This window comes from Haemaphysalis longicornis, unplaced genomic scaffold, assembly GCF_048455015.1.
Source record: "Haemaphysalis longicornis isolate Haplotype H1 unplaced genomic scaffold, Haemaphysalis longicornis Haplotype H1 scaffold_9, whole genome shotgun sequence".
NCBI lineage: Eukaryota > Metazoa > Arthropoda > Arachnida > Ixodida > Ixodidae > Haemaphysalis > Haemaphysalis longicornis.
In genome coordinates, this window is record NW_027526460.1 from 171,321,350 (window position 1) to 171,338,895 (window position 17,546).

Here is a 17,546-nt window from a genome sequence, read left to right on the forward strand (position 1 = left end):
GGGCCATTGTTACCCCTGCGGTTCACCTCTGCACAACGCAGCTTCATTCCGCTGCCCCGCCAAAAACAAGCGGTGTCATGGTTGCGGTATTATGGGTCATTTTCGCTCGGTCTGCAACAGAAACGCTGCTCCGGTTCGTGAACTAGACGGCGAAAATTCGATAACTGAAGAAGTATTGAGCATTCTGGCTGTGACGACATCCACTCGTCCCGCAATCTACATATCAGTAGCAGTTGGTGAAACAAAGTTACCTTTCCTCGTGGATTCAGGGTCGTCAGTTTCGATTTTGACGCATGACCTATTTAGGCAGCATTTTGAAGGACAGGCGCTTTCAGCTGCTCGAACTAGACTACTGAATTATTCGAAGAAACCAATTCCAGTGTGTGGTTGCTTCTTTGCTGATGTCACGTACAATAACTGCACAGCAGTTCTTCTTTTTTGTTGTTGAACAAGGCACCTCGCTTTTGGGTATTGATGCAATAAGGGCGCTCGGTCTGCAGATTGATGGCTCGTCACTACAGTGCCTTGAAACGACAGCGGTGCGTACTAGCGCTCGAACGGAGCACACCGCAGTCAAGGCAGACGCGGAGTCCATTCACCTTCCATCAGAATTAGTTGAAGAGTTTGGTGCTATTTTCGATCCAGGACTTGGCATCGCGACGGGTTTTGTTCACCGCGTCAAAACACGGTCCACAGTTCAGCCAGTTGCTTCAAAACTCAGGCGCCTTCCGCTCTCACTCCGGCCACGAGTCTCAGAAGAACTCCGCCGCTTGGAAAAAATGGACGTGATAGAGCGAATAGAGGCGTCCGAGTGGGTATCCCCCATTGTCATGGTTGAAAAGAAAGATGGAGGTGTACGCATTTGTGTAGATCTTCGACAGGTAAACAAAGCCGTTGTAGCAGATAGCTTTCCCCTCCCTCATACAGAAGAGCTATTGCATAGTCTAGTGGGGGCAACCCACTTTTCCAAGCTTGACCTTGCATCAGCTTACCATCAGGTCATGCTTCACCCCGAGAGCCGCGATTTAACGGCTTTTATAACACACGACGGTCTCTTCCGTTTTAAGCGCGTGTGTTTTGGGCTCGCTTCAGCACCATCTGCTTTTCAAAGTATGATGTCGAAAATTCTGCAGGGTTGCAGCGGCGTCCTGTTCTATATCGATGACATCATTGTGTTTCGGAAGGGGAGAGAGGAGCACATGGCGAATCTTACCGCAGTTCTGAGGCGCATAAAAGAGGCAGGACTCAAACTGAACACAAAATGCGTCATCGATACGCCGGAGCTTGCGTTCTTGGGCCACAGGATCACCGCAAACGGTATTATGCCGTTGAAGGAAAAGGTTGCTTCCATCCGAGACACTCCAGCGCCCACTGATCCAGCCAGCCTTCGATCATTTCTGGGATTGGTCGAATATTATTCTAGGTTTATTCCCAACTTCGCTGACATGATTGAACCAATGCGTGTCCTGCTAAGAAAGGGGCAGCGATTCGTTTGGTCTGACGACATAGACGCTAGTTTCAGAAAGACCAAAGACGCGCTGGCATCTAGCACTATACTGAGAATGTTCGATGCATCTCTTCCAGTCTTAGTGTCTACGGACGCATCAGAGTGCGGACTTGGAGCGGTCCTACAGCAGGTGGACGGACATAAACTGCACACTGTCGCTTTCGCTTCTCCAGCTGAGAGGAAATATTCCGTAGGAGAACGGGAAGCGTTGGCCTGTGTTTGGGCGTGCGAGCGGTGGCACGTGTACTTGTGGGGACGCCACTTCACGTTGCTCACTGATCATCAAGCCTTGGTGGCATTGCTTTCAACACAAGGAACAGGAAGGCGCCCCTTGCGGGTAGCGCGATGGACAGAACGCCTACTACGGTACACCTATACCGTAGAGTACCGCAAGGGGTCGCAAAACCAAGTGGCGGACGCACTTTCACGCTTGCCCGCGTCGTCTTTCCAGGAAGAAGAAACGCTGTTTGACGAGGTTGTATCAGTTCTCGAAATTTCTTCCTGCATTACCAGAGAACAGTTTGAGCAGTCCCAGTTGCAAGATAGCACATTGCAACAAAGCAAAATCTGTGTGCAATCGTCGTGGGCGGCACACAAATCCTTATCGGCCGAGCTTCAGCCTTTCTTCAAAGTACGTGACGAACTTTCTGTGGTAGACAATCTGATCTTGCGTGGCAAACGGCTTGTGGTTCCCACGTCACTCACGCAGCAGGTAATCGCTGCAGCACATGAGTCGCATCCCGGAGTGGTGCGAACAAAACCGCGGCTGCGAGAAAAGTATTGGTGGCCGGGCATGGACCGCCAAGTCGAGCTAGCTATCCAGATGTGTAGCATATGCCAGGAAGCAGACAAGAGCGTCAAGGTGCGAGCTACACCCTTGCAACCGGTCCCCTTTCCAGAGCAGCCGTGGCTCAAACTAGGTATGGATATTGTAGGCCCATTTGAGAGGGCGCCCTACGATTGCAGGTATGCAATCACGCTTGTCGATTATTATTCCAAATGGCCCGAAGTGCATTTCCGTAGCGAGACAACAACCAGCACAGTAATACGCTTCTTAGTATCCGTGTTCGCACGCGAAGGCTGCCCAGAAGAGGTTATTTGCGATAACGGTCCACAGTTTGCATCTCGGGAGTTTGAGGCATGTCTTCAAGATCGTGGCATCCAGGTCAAACATTCGTCAGTACACTATCCACAAGCGAACGGCCAAGTGGAGCGCTTTAAGAGTATTAAAAAGCTTCATTCAAGTGGCGGTTCTTGAGCAGCGACCCTTGCGCCAGGCGGTAACAGAGTACCTGGGTGTTTACCGATGCACACCGCATGCTACAACGGCAAGGGCTTCAGCTATTCTGCTACACGGGCGGCTGCCAAGAACTCGGTTGAATGTCGTCGGACATCCGTCGGTCACCTTCTTTGATGATCCTCACTTGGAACTCCGGCGTTTACGTGAGCGGGTGAAGCAAAAGCAACAGAGCAGCAAACGATACACGGACGCTCGGAGGGCTGCAAGAGGAACCAGAGTTGACGTTGGTGACTTCGTCAGGGTGAAGAAACCCACTACTAGATTTAAAGGTGACCTAGAATTCAGCCGCCCAAGAGAAGTGATCAGCAGGAAGGGACCATCCTCTTTCCGCCTGGCTGACGGCAGAACGTGGAATGCATCGAAGTTCTCAAAGGTGCCACGAGCCTCTTCCGCCCTTTATACGTGGGGAGGAAACGGTACAGCAAGGGGAGGAGGATCTCTGCCTACATGTGAGAGCCCCATCCCAGAGATAACTACGACGACTTCAGCTGCTGCTCCTTCGGCTGCGTAGGCGCCCACGTCTCCTTCGGCTGCGCAGGCGCCCACGTCTCCTGAGCACGCTGCGCAGGCGCCCACGGCTCGTTCGGCTGCGCAGGCACCCACGTCTCCGTCGGCTGCGCAGGAGCACAGGTCGCCTGCTGCGACGCAGTCGGCCAAGTCTCCAGGAGCAGTCACACAGCAACACAGGGTGCAACCACCAAGATAAGACTACCACCAGAGCGTTATGGCTACAACGTGTAGCAAGCGAAGTTGTGCTAAAGCGAATGGAACGGACATATCCAGTGTGGTGGATTTCTTTTGTAAATGATGTGATTTTGTAGTACTATATAGCTATGTTCATTGTACAGTTGTATTTTTGAATAGTATTTTTGCATATGTACGAAATACTAACCTACTACATTACTAATCCATATAGCTGTTTTTAAGGAGGGGAATGTGTTGTATATTTGTCTATTTGGTTTCGGTTCCCCGATCACTGCCGCAGGTGGCGCCACTGTTGTTTAGGTATATAAGCATGCGCAAGTTGGAATAAAGGGTCTTTTGTTCCGATGGGCACTCAAGTTGTCTAGTCGTTCATTCATCGGCGGCACACGCCGCCACTACACTATGTTCGTCCTGTATTGGAATTTGGTTGAGTGTTATTTTCTGGCTGCGTGACGTACAAACTCTATCCCCTATTTCTGATTGAGAGATTGGCTTTGCGTTTATGTTTAGGGTTGCCAAAGTATGTAGCTAACTCTGTATTGTACCTTGAGGCACGGTTGCCTTCACTGCTGTATTGATTTATATTTCTAACTGTTAGAACTTTCCTAAAACTATTTGAATCTCCATTGTACGAGGCTCAACCCATTTTCCTTTTGAGGCCTGACCTTTTCCGAGGATTTACGTGGCCCCGATTTCAGCGTCCTCAATTGGATTGCGTACAGGCATGGCTGCAGCCTCTTCATACAGATCTTTTTCTACTCCAGCCCTATTCTGATAATTTGTCGCCTGTCGACATAAGCTTGGACAACACTTTCCCCCCCATGCAAAATTATTTCCGGCCCGATTACTCAATAATTTACTTGAAGATCATTTGGCTACTCTTCATACTCGTCGTCATTACCACAGATGCCTCGCAAAGTGATGAGAAGGCTGGGGTAGGAATATATTATCAGTCTCTAGATTGGTCCTTCTCAGTCACGCTGCCAGACTATACCCCGATTTTTCAGGCAGAATTATTGGCAATAATCTTAGCCCTTAATAAACTACAGCATAGATTTGCGGGGGTGGTTATCCTTTCGGATTCTCTCTCCATGTGCACCGCTCTAACAAATGATAAAGATTCTTCCCTTCTCCGGTCATTGCGTTGAATAGTTCCTTACCAGCTTCGTGAGATCCGGTTAGTGTGGGCAGGCCTCTCAAGCTTCGACGTTCCCTGGTTTCCCTATAGGAGGCGTAAAAATTGACGCCCCACGTGACCAACCTATAGCGCAGTTTTCGACCATCAAGTCCACCAGACGGCGCAACCGAAAGATTACTTTTGGTAGAGAATACAAAACACTCATTCTGTGACTCAGAAAGCCAACAAAGTTCGCTTACAATGTGTTGTATAAAAATATTAACAAGTTCCGCATCAAACATCCGTTGAGCAAAAATGTACAGTCGCGTGCGATTTGAAGGTAATCGCGCGAGCTTCGACCGATAAAGACGATAACGCCACCGCGCGGCCTTTTTCGGAGCGACTGGGACCTAGTTTATGCATTCTCCTCTCTCTCGGTCGCTGTTCCATCAAGCAGTGATCACTCCCGCGGCTAGTAAACCACCCTTTCCGCTTTGTGGTGATCTTTTGTGGTTGCAATCATGTGTGCGTTTTTTTCTTGGTTATCGTGAGCAACGATAGCACCCATTGTTATAAATGTTCAGTATTTCCCGAGAATGCGTTTCTGCGCACCCTTTCGAGAACTGCTGTAAAATACGACAAGTGGGACGTCGTCGCTGGGTGCGCGATAAAAAAAGGAGGAAGGGGTTAGTTGTTTTGCTGCTGGAGTGATGGCTGCTGGAATAAACAGCGACCGAGGGAGAGAAGAATGCGTAAACCAGGAACCAGGCAGACTAAAACAACCCGCGTGGGGGCGTTATCGTCGTGGTCGGTCGACGCTCGCGCGATTACCTTCAAATCGCCCGCGACTGTACGCAACTTTTTACGAACAGCCGACTGGTGCACCACCTCGCTTCTGAATTCGCAACCACAAAGCCGCCAATTCAAATTGAAACCGCTGCAACGGCCCACCGTTTCTATGTGCGCGGAGCACTGGTTTCGTGACTTATTGCTGTTATGTGCTTTTGCGTCCATCAGTTGTTGAGAGGACTGGCAAAACACGGGAATTGAGTGCTAGTGGAGGGACAAATGTGGAAATTCCGCATCGGAAGACAGCTGTCGAGGCCAGAATATTTGATTCTTCCAACAGAAGGTGAGTGTTATGCACTCCGCTAGAAAGACGGTGCAAACGAAACCGTTGTCGCCGTCAACACCTCATTTGTGCATGACTTCCGCTGGAATATTTTCTTATTACATGATTCAAATATAAAATCTGCATTCCTCAGAGTTTTTGATCAGAGTGCATGCGGAGTTAGCAAAAAAAACTTGAAAGAAAGAGAAAAGCCCTTAAGAAACAGCCTCTCAGCTCTCCTGGCCGCTCTCGAACATTTCTGACTATCTACAACCCGAAAAATTGTGGGCGCATTTGCCTCAAAAGGTGTGGCATTATTTCGGATGGAACTTTTGAGCCTACCAAAAGACAGTAATTCACCCAGGCTTTACCTAACTGTTGCCTTTCTGTTTTGACGCGTTCGTGAGCATTTAGTCAACAGCGCTTTGCTGCAACTAAAGTTTTCCTTCATAGAGACGTGGTGATGCGAGTTACGTTATATTACCATGCCTTGTGACAGCTGATGCTTGCGTCATGGTTAATACGCGTGAACTCAAAAATACTGCGTTTTTTTTCAGGGGCCGGTGTTCATTTAGACATTCTGGCTGAACCTTCAACATTTTCGGCGCACGCAACAACTGCACCAAGGACTGGCAGGCCATTTCAACTCTTCGTGCTTGCCTGATATGACAGCCATGCGCCCGACTGGTGTGTTTATGTATATTTAACTTCCACTTATAGTTGTTTCTCTGAATTTGTGTGACATGATTCTCTTAACTATTCGTTCTTCCACTTTTATTTACATTTTTCATTCATTCCTTGTTTTCTTGCAGATACAACCAAAGAACAAAGAAGCACACACCGGAAGGCGACCACATCAAGTTCTCAGCACGAGCAAATGTATTATGTTGGCTGCAGATAAATGTTACAAAGTGCCAGGTATTTTCACCAAATGTTAAAAAGAAGGTCAGCATATATCAATGCGTTCATACATATGATGTGCATATATCTGAGTATGAATGGAATAGTTGTTGTTCGATTCAAGAAGACGATATTCGGTGTCTAAAAATATTTAACTTCGGCTGAGTATTCGGTGTACTGCAAATATTGAGACGCGTCAAAATGTGCGATGTGATATTGTTACGTAGCTAGCCACTAGGCTAACTCTAGCCCCGAAATTCAACGTTTATCAATAAATCACGATGCGTACACATTGGCAAATGTAAGAAAGCAAATGCGGGTTCTAGTTTACTTTCTTCCATTCCCTTTCACTGCTGCTCAAGAGTACTTCACTTTCTTTGTACATTTACAACACTTCGCCCAAAAAAAATTGCTGTAAGACATAAGGACAGACTCGTCAACTACCAAGAGATCACCAAAGCGTATCGCCTGGCTCGCAGGACTCTCCCTCCACCCAGCGACAAGCTGGACAGAGCCCAGGCCGTCATCTTCAGACGACTGCAGACCGGAACCCTCCTAACGCCGCTACTTCTGCACAGACTACCCAGACCTACCCCGATGCCTACCCAGACAGCAAGTGCAGGGTCTGCCGAAGGAAGACGGCTACTCTAACGCTAATGCTGTGGAATTGCAACGAACACCCCGAAGAAGCAAAGTCCGGAACCCTTCCGCCGCGACTAGCAGCGGCGCTGACATCCTACGACCAAGGAGAACAACTCTGGGCCATCCAGCAAGCCCAAGAGGCGACAACGAGGCAGGCTTCCGACACCCCGCATGTGGGTAGAAGAAACCTAGCCAAGACGTCCCCCCGACGGTGACCTAGGCCCGGTCGACTAGCGTGCGTGCACGCGAGTTTTGCGGGCACATAATAAAGTTTATTCCACTCCACTCCACTGTAAGACCAACTGTACAGCTCCTGTTATCAGCCTAAAGCAAGTTCGTGCAAGACTCTGAGAGGAAGTATACTTTATTGGAGCAGCTCATTTCTGATAGACACTATGATGATCGAGTAGGTGTCTCCTTTGTTAATAGCGCTGGGTGGACCTTGCAGGTGGGCTTTAAACCTTTGTACACAAAGAAATGTGAGGGGTCAGAGTTTATCTTGGAGGTCTGGAGATGTAGTAGAGCGGGTCATCTAGAAGCAGGGATAAGCGTGTGGCAAAAGTGAGGAAGGAGGAGGTGTGGTGCTTTGTACCTCAAGGGCAGATAGCTTTAGCGAGTTGGATGGGTTGCCTGCGAATACCTCGCAACGGCTTTTTGTATCGAATATAATAAGGGAGGCCACTGCTACACTCAGTAAGCGTGTGGAAATCCCAGTTCCCTCCAGGGCACAATTTTACATGTAGCCACCAACTGCAAATTGTTTCACGAGTGGGTGAAAACTATTCAATCAATGCACCATGATGTCACTCCCAAAAATAGCGCACGCAGGCAGGTCTTGTTCTAAATTGCAAGGAATGGAAGATAGTAGATACTATTGCTTGAACCTACAAAGAGACTAAGAACTTGAAGTCGTGTACCGAACTGGGCAGTGCAGTGCATTCATTGCAGTGTCAAGTCATATTTGTAAGTCTTGCTTACTGATGTGCATGGTTTTTTTTTTTACATTTATCAATCACTGAAGCATAAACAGTGCTTTTAAAATTTTACTGTCAATACAGTATAAGGCCATCCACATTACTACTGGCAAAATTCAACATTTCATTTTATTTATTTACACCTGAAAGGGCATTACATTAGGGGGGAGGCGGGGGCTCTTGGCCGATAGTATAGTCAGCGTTGCAACACATACAAAAAATAAGACGATGAGAACAAAAAGAATACAAGATTAACGATGTGAAATTCCACTCATTGCAGCAAACGGTGTTAATCAGGGTAATGGAACTAACAATGTGGCTCTTAGACGTGCAAGTGCGAGTCAACACAAGGTGCGTAATGTTATTGTGCAGCTGGATTCTGAAATCATATTTATCTTCTCTTGCTTATGGAAATTAAATTTCTTGTCTCATTTTACTGTGTAAATATGAAGGTGAAATTATTTAGACCTAGCGTGTTTAATTACATTCTATATGCCATGGTTTCTCAAAGTGGGTTCCGCGGAACCTAGGGGTTCCGCAGGCCCCTCCTCGGGGTTCCGCGAGCCACTGATAAATTTCCCCTCGTTCCGCATTCGCCAAGAAACTTAGATGACGAACCCGAGGTGCGATCAATCTAAGGAACCTCCATTGCTCTTGCCCGAGTGTCAGTCAGCACATCTCAGTGCATAACACAACGGCACAAGCTGCGCAATACATCCCACCAGCAGCCAGACTCCGAAAACGGGCGGCGTGGTTAAACTATTGCTCTTGAATCTCGGCCTTGTATTACCGCCATGCGCATTTCTCCTGTTTGGAGATAGGTGCCGCTAGCGTACGCATTCGCGTAAAGTCGACATTCAGTTGCATTATATTCAATAGCAAGCAAGCTTGCTTCCTTTTGAATTTATTTTACGTGAATGTAGCGTGAACGGAATGAAAAATGGCGGGAAAAGGGGGGGGGGCGGGTTCCTTGGCACTTAATGGAACTTAGCAGGGTTCCCTGGGACCAAAATGCCTGAGAACCCCTGCTATACGCCTCGAGCGCGGCCTGTAGGGGCGCCACTGAAATCCACCTAGCGGGCCGTTTCGAAAGCAGGCGCGGGAGTCCCCGACCCGCTCCGCCCTGTCGCCGTTGCTTTTGGGGCTCGTTCAAGACAGCAATTTACCGTTTGTTTGCGTTCGAAATACCGAATAACGTGGAGCAGCCACTCTGTTTGCAAGCGTGGTGTGTTCACGAGAGTATAAACGTTTATGACGCGATCTTAGTGAGATCTATATGAGCGCCGGGCGTGTGTCACAGGCAGGCGTCCCGAAGCCAGCATTTGCATGCAGCTGATTGCAATTCCGCTGCCCTGAAATTTAGTGGCAGTGTCTCCGTAAGCAGTGTTTCCTCCGATGGTCATGTTGCGGCCATACACACTATGATGTAAATCGACTTTGTGCACTTACAAAATCCAGCGGAGCACTCATACTCCGACAGCACGCAAGTTACGCCTGCCAATATCACATATCAGATATTGATCAGTACCATGAACAAGCCAATGCGGCATAAATTTCACAAACATTGTACCAAAGAAGTACGATGGATAATGCAAAATTACACTCCGGAGTCAGCACACGACGACAAATTTAATGCTGGGTCGTCTTGTCCCGAGATGAGCGCTCGCAAAGATTCATCTGTTACATTTATCCTCCACGAGAAGCGTGCAGATGGGCGTATAGAGTAATCCGCGTCCGTGACCAAACTCTTCTTCGAAACATCGTCATATGACACATGGGGACTGCAGAATCTAGCATAAACCGAAATCAGAGACCCTTATCAGATACGACACTCTTCCAACGAGCCCGTGTGTACGAGATTTCGGCTCACGCTAAGGATCTCCAGGTGGTCAAAATTAATCCGGAGCCCTCAACTACGGCGTGCCTCATCGTCTCCGTTGCGTCGGTGCGTTAAACCCTGCAATCAATCAATCAACTCTTCCAACGACACCTCGTATCGCTTGTGAACTGCCTACCCTGCATTCTTCAAAAAATGCGTCCGCCGAGTGATCAGCCGTTCGTTGAAGACGAAAAACAAACGAAAAGTGAACACGCAGCTTGTGTGTGTGTCATTACTAAAACGTTCATTCGTTGATTTCGCTCCGCATTTGTAAACAACGATAGTTCAGCGTACTCCTCCTCCTCCCGGGCCCCTCCCCCTCCCCCCCCCCCCCCCCCATGTCTAGCGAAATAGTGCATTTCGCATCTAGTTGGTCTGGTGAATACTACCTTGCTCAAACAAACGTCTTTAGCATTTCAGAGGCTGCACTCGGTTTTTTTTTTTTCATTCCCGTACTACTATTCTATTTATTCCTGACTTGCATACCATTCATTTTCCCGTGGTTTCATTAACATATACCTTGGTTCTTACTATAAGGCATGAGCGGGCACATATCGGACAATGCACAGCCTTTGAGTGTACTTAACATTTTCGCGTGGCTTATATTCCCATAAAAGGCACAAGTTTTTGTCAGCTATTGTGTTATCACATCCCCGAAACATTTTTCTACGACGTACATATTCGAAGCAAAGCCGCATTTGTTGTTTGCGCTGCAAAACGAACCAACCTCTTACAGTGCCAATATCAGGTCTAAACGAGGCGACAATAAATAGAATTCACTTGTGCTGACGTGTTCGAAGGTGACCTTGGTGATATGCTGCTGCCGTCGCCGACGCCCGCAAGAGCGGCCAAGAAGCGCGCAGAACCGCCTCCCCGGGTAGCTCTTGTTGGCGTTAGAGCGCTCTACCAAGACGCAGCTGTTTTTTTTTAAGTGCCCTAAACGTGCAGTTAGCTTACAGACGTCACCATAACAAGTTGTTTAGTGCGCGGAAAGGCAAAGAGAAGCGAAAGAGAACCAAAACACTGCATGACCACCTATCAGCCACGCAGCGCTAATCCCGCAAACGCCGCGGAGAAGCGGCGGCAGGCGGCGCAGCGATCGCGAATCTCGAGGCGTATATGTCATCATCAAATGAAATAACGCATTAATTACTGCACATGATTCGTAACCGCCCTAGAGCGTAATAAACAGCTGATACCAACGTTATGTACATCCTATTGTTGAACGGTAAAGCTACTGTTTATTCCAGCATCAGGTATAATAATGGGGCATGCAAGAAGCATTACTGTAAATAAACTAGTTAGCAATTTTCACGCAACAGAGCATATCGGAGTACTTTTAAAAATTTCAAAGTGTTGGTAAAGAAAGTCAGATAAATATTTTTAACGCCGTAGGTGTTTTCTTTTCTTTCAACCTGTGATGCTGCTTAGCGCATGCTTGGGGCCTGTCGCACCCCCCCCCCCCCCCAAAAAAAGAGATAGAGAAAAAAACGCCGTGCCTCAAACACTCGCTCACGGATTTTAGTTCCATTGCTACGTTCAAATGTCGATATGTTCGCAGTAAGCGATAGAGTTCGCAATAACTATCGCTTTAACCCGAGAGAATTTCCAAGCGTCTGTGTCCTTCGTAACTTGTTGCGCCGTCCAAAAAGAAAAAATATACGGCAGCAGAATATTGGAAGCAATGTGCCCTTCGTTCGAAATGTTAGCGCAAGTGAACGAGTTGTTATGGAAAAAAAAAATGTCATGAAAGCGGCGTACAATTGCAGCGATCGAAATGAAATGATGTCCTGGCCTCTGTAAACTTGAGGATGTCAATAAACGATTTGTTCTCACTTGCTGCTCACTGTGGTCTGTGCCAGTCGAGGCCATCTGGTCACCTGGCGTAACATCACTTCACTAGCGCGGCGCAAGTAAACACGCGACCAGCGTGCCAGCCAGGAACCAGCAGGAGCAGCCACGGCCGGACTCGACGCCCCTTTCGCGCGCGGGAGGAGGAGAGTCGAGTCCGGCCGTGGAGCAGCGAGCCGGCGGCCGCCGTGCGAGGGCAGCCATGTTATTAAGGAGCTCAAGCGGCCTGTGCAAAAAGCATCCGCCATGTTTACAAAGCCGTGTTTACAGCGCCATCAAGCGGGCGTACTGGGTAGTTCACGACGCCGCCACTACGCTTTTTCTGGCACTACAGGCAAAGCTAGACCTTTGCTTCTCTAAAATCCTCCCTGTTCTGTGGGCTTATGAAGCACAGGGCGCACCACCACCCACCCAACACAGCGAGGGGTTATGCGGTAGCACAGCTCAGCGAAACTTAACGGCGCAGCACCTACAGCATAGCACAGCTTGTTAATCGCACACAACCTTTTCTTTCCTCCATGTCGCACACAGTGCGCGACATTTTTCTTCGCTCAGCGGATCGGCTAAGCTAGGGCGTGACTTTGCAATGGATGCGGGCGTGGATTCAAAAATTTTTCGGCGCCCAACGTAATCATCTCAAAAGCGCATATGTTCCCGTTTACAGTTTAGAAGTTCTACTGGTAAATCGTCAAATTTATTTGGGGCAGCTCTGTTGCTGCCACTGCGACTGCAAAGCGTGCAGCGGATGTGACGGCGGCGCGCCGTCGACGTCAGAGATGTCAGCGGCCCTGAGTCACCTGAGTGTCACGCCCCCGTTGGAAAGTAGACGAAACGTAATATCGCTCCCCGGCTTGCCGATTTTCCGCCGCTGCCAACCAGGACGGTCGCGGAAACAAAACCCCCTACCCCGCGGACGCCCGGCTCTTCGCAGAATCCCGTGCTGCCTGCCTCTGCCCCTCCAAGCCCGACGCCGGTGAATTCGGCTTCTCAGCCTCTCCAGAACTTGTCACCACCGACGCAGCAGCAGCAACGCCGCGCAAGACACAACCCGCGTCCGCTGGCAGTTGGCGTTTCTGATGGGACTGTACTTGCAGCGGTCGGCCGTCCCAGGCCCCCTAAAGCTATGTTTCTCACCAAGCTGCGTCCTTCTACAACATCGGCGCAAGTAGCGAAGCACTTGTGTTCTGTGGGTGCTGTGCCGATCAATTGCAGGCGACTGAAAACGAGGCATTACTCGTACGCTTCCTTCTACGTCGCCGTGGACGACGTGTGTTTCGAGAAACTGAGAGACCCTGCGCTTTGGCCGCGGCACTGCCTGTTTAAACCCTTCCGCGGTGATTTGTGTGAACAAATGATCTATGTCGAGGAACACCGTTTCGATGGCGAGTAACTGCAGTTTTGATTTTTTCTACCAAAATGTCCGTGGGCTACGTACTAAATCTGGCGATTTTTTTTCTAATGTAGTTTCTTCTTGCTTTCCAGTAATAATTCTTACAGAAACCTGGTTGTGCCCGGAAATTACCTCTAATTCCTTCTTTCCCCCAAACTACCAAGTCTTTCGGCATGACCGTGACCCTTCGTGCGGCAAACAACGGGAAGGTGGCGTTTTGGTTGCCCTACACGATTCGATTAAATGTAAACGGCGCCTGGACCTTGAATTGGAAACTGAGTCTATCTGGTTAGAGGTGCTTTGCTCTCGGGACAAACGCCTCTTACTATGCACTTACTACATACCACCCGAGACAACTGCCACTGACTTCAAACATACCCTACATTCAATATAAAATGTTGTAATCACAGTGATCACGATTTTCTAATAACTGGTGACTTTAACGCACCCGGCATTGCATGGGAAACTCAGTTGGTTGATCGGGCGTCCCATCCGATATCACAGAAGTGTGAAATTTTGCTAGATTTTATTTTACTTCGTTACAGCAATGCAACTTAATTAGGAATCTGCGTGGAAACGTTTTGGACTTGTCTTTTAGTAACATGGAACACGTTGAGGTGTCGCGTAGTTATATTGACCTTGTAAAACCAGACAGGTTTCCCCCCCCCCTTACTCATTTCAATTTCTAACGTATCCCTTGCCTACCACAGTCCTCCCGTCAACACACCAGACATCCGTGGTTATAACTTCGCTCGTGGGACTATATTGGCTTGTTTCACTTCCTTGCTGAGACGGATTGGTCACCATTGGACACCCTCAATGACGCTGACGAAATGACTGATTTTTTCACCGAAGTACTTCACGATGGCTTAAGCAGATTTGTACCCAAAAAAAACTAAAAAAAGTAGCAAATATCCGTACAGGTTTTCATCTGAACTAAGAAAGGCCCTTGGTAGAAAGAATCGAGCTCACAAACAAGCAAAAAACAACTGGCCAAGAGAGGTGGCAGAGCGAGTTTCGTCAACTCAGGTCGCATTGTAAAAATCTGCTTAAGCGCGATAGGTCCAGTTATATTGCCGCGGTTGAAGCTGATGCGCCGCGCAATGCTAAAGCTTTCTGGGGTCATGTCCTGGGGTCATGTCCGTGTTCCGGGGTCATGTCTGGGGTCATGTCCGAAAACAACCCTGGAGATATTAACCTCATTGACAAAAGGGGTGACAGCATTCCTGACGTTCCTCATGCTTTTGCTCAACAATTCAGTTCAGTATTCGGCAAGAAAAGTGCAGCCTGCCCCCCTCAAGTGTTTCCGGGTATGATAAAAGCTCAAAATGTTTTATTTTGGAAAGTCTTGTATCAAGAGCTCTAAAGCGAGTTAAGCCCTCATTTTCGTGCTGCCCTGATGGCATTCCTTCGGCAGTACTGAAGGCGTTTGGGGATCTTCTTGTTTCGGTCTCGGCGCGAATATTTCGAACATCACTCAATACCGGTAAGTTCCCCACTCGTTGGAAGACTGCGCGGGTTGTTCCTATATTTAAGTCAGGGTCAAAGTTAGACCCCACAAACTACCGCCCGATTTCTATTCTCTGCGCTGCTCCAAAACTCTTTGAGACTGTAGTACATACACTACTCCCTTTCAGCGTAAAAACTATATTATTTCCTCAGCAACACGGCTTTCTTGCTGGGAGATCGACCACCACTAATCTTGTAAATTTTATGCTGCATGCTTCGGAAGCTGTGCAGGGAAGGACAACTCGATGTCGTCTACTTCGATCTGAGCAAGGATTTTGATGTCGTCTGCCATGATATATTATTTAGAAAGCTGTGTCAACTCGATTTATAACCATCCATCACATCCCTTTTATGTAATTATTTATCAGATAGGTCATGCTTCGTGCTGGCAAACGGGTAGTCTTCCCTCTCCTACTTGTCCTGAGGGACAAGTGGTGTCCCTCAGGGATCTGTTCTGGGGCCACTTCTTTTTTCAATTTTTGATAAATGATGTTTCCTCAGTAATTCATGGTTGTCACTTTCTCCTATATGCTGATGATGTCAAAATATTTAGGGCTGTTTCAAACACCGCAAGCTGTTCCGCCCTCCAACGAGCGATCACGTCTTTTTCAGATTGGTGCTGACGCAACAAACTCCTTATAAATACATCAAAAACTAAGGTAAGGACCTACACTAGAAAAACTGACAGTATATTGTTCTCCTATAACCTTAACGGTGAAGCACTACAACGTGTTGGGGAGGTTAAGGATCTTGGTGTTAATTTCGACAGTAAATTGAGCTTCTCCCCGCACATCCGGGAGGTCACTCGGCGGGCCCTCCGATCTCTTGGCGTTATATGTCGCTTATCAAAGGAGTTCAAGGAGCCGGGCTCTTTTCTCAAGCTGTACACGACTATTTGTCGTCCGCAGCTCGAGTATGCTTCTGTGGTATGGAATAGCGCATGCAAAACACTCTGTATGCATATTGAAAGTGTCCAGAAAAAGTTTATCTCTATCTTCAATCATCACTTTGCTAGCCATAACAATTTTTGGTCATTCTCTGTACCGATACTAGAGTGCTTATACTGACGTATTAGGGCTGATCTTTCTTTCCTGTTCAAAATCATTCACGGCACAATGTCTTGTGATGAAATGCTGCAACATTTTGCACTCCGTGTGCCGCAAAAATCCACCAGAAGACACGACACATTCTTTAATCCGAGCTGTCTGCGTGGCTTGTACCCCTTGTTTCGCCTCCAGTGTACGTACAGTCAGTACAACGAATATTTAGACATATTTAATAATTCCTCCACACAGTCCCACAAACACGTCTGTGAGCTTGTCATGTAAGTGACCTTTTTTATCCTTTGTTCACACGCGGTCACTTGAGCATGAAGTGATGACAACACAAGACTTTCTTTTTTATATATTCCCCTTATTCCATGACTGGTTTTCTTTACATGTACATTCCTTTCATGCTCCTTTTCTTACATATAAGTTATCTTGATTCACTCCGTTTCCGTGCAACTAAACTTTAACATTTATGTATATTTTTGAAATTATCTGTGTATGACGACCACTGGCGTGATGTCACATGCCTTACTGCAAGGCACTGTACTTGCTTTTGTGTGTATGTGTGTGTTTGTGTTTTCTGTGGGTGCATGTATATTCTGGTGTACGACTATGTGCAATTTTTGTGTGCGTGTGTCAGTATCGCTGTCCTTTAATTGCATTACCTGTGAGGTGTGGGCATCTTACATTGCCTGTTTTTTCTTTCTTTTTTCTTCGTGCGCCAGCACAAAGGCCCTCCGGCTGTTCCTGGGCACGTTAATAAACGATTGATTGATTGATTATTAATATTATTATTATTATTATTATTATTATTATTATTATTATTATTATTATTATTATTATTATTATTATTATTATTATTATTATTATTATTATATACTCTGCCACTCCATTGGCCTGCGATCAACCGCGCACTTTCGTTCCTGGGCTTCAAAGGGACCGCGACTCACCGGCAATATCAGCGTTGGCCCATGCGGTAACGTTTTTTTTTGTCAGCAAAGGTTTCACATTCAGCTAAAGCCAGAGTTCACTTCACTTCGTTTGAAAAGCATTGAGCGCCTCTCAAAATCTCACAGAATGGGAACTAAAGCGGCACGGCGCAAAAATGTACGGAGATCATGACGGAGATTCATTTTCTGTGCGCCTTAGTACGGATCAGCTGATTCCTTGGCGTGCTCGCGCATGCGATCAGACGCATTCGAGCTTGCGCGAAAGTGTTGTGTGAGCGTTGTCACATCTTGCTCAAGTAGTATCAGTACATATAAGTCACACGATAAACCGAAAACACGTTGGTTACCTACCCACAGGATATCTCCTGGATATAACTGCGCAATGCTGTCGACGCCGCCGACGCCACATCCACCTGACCAGCGGGCCGCCATGTTACAATTTCTCCCGGCATGCTTCGCTAGCCGGACGCGGAAACGCCACAGCAACACGTTGCCAGATTAATATCCATCGCTTTCGCCGTTTTTAGTAAGCAAAAGCTCAGCTGGCAACCTTCAAATCGTTGTATCATGTCTGCCACTGTGTGTCGTACGGTTCCAATGCATTGGCTCAGCGGCGCGCTTTCCCTCTAGAGTCAGTACATTATCTCTATGGTTTCTAAAAA

The 17,546-nt window shown here is 47.6% G+C and overlaps 1 protein-coding gene across 1 annotated transcript in view; it reads left to right on the forward strand.

The window, feature by feature from the left end:
* Window positions 1–2,032: 2,032 nt before the first annotated feature.
* LOC144151501 (uncharacterized) overlaps window positions 2,033–17,546 on the forward strand; it is a 210,090-nt gene continuing 194,576 nt past the window's right edge. Inside the window, exon 1 of the mRNA XM_077682570.1 lies at window positions 2,033–2,036. The gene's annotated coding sequence lies outside the window, so the exon portion shown is untranslated. The remainder of the gene's footprint in view (window positions 2,037–17,546) is intronic.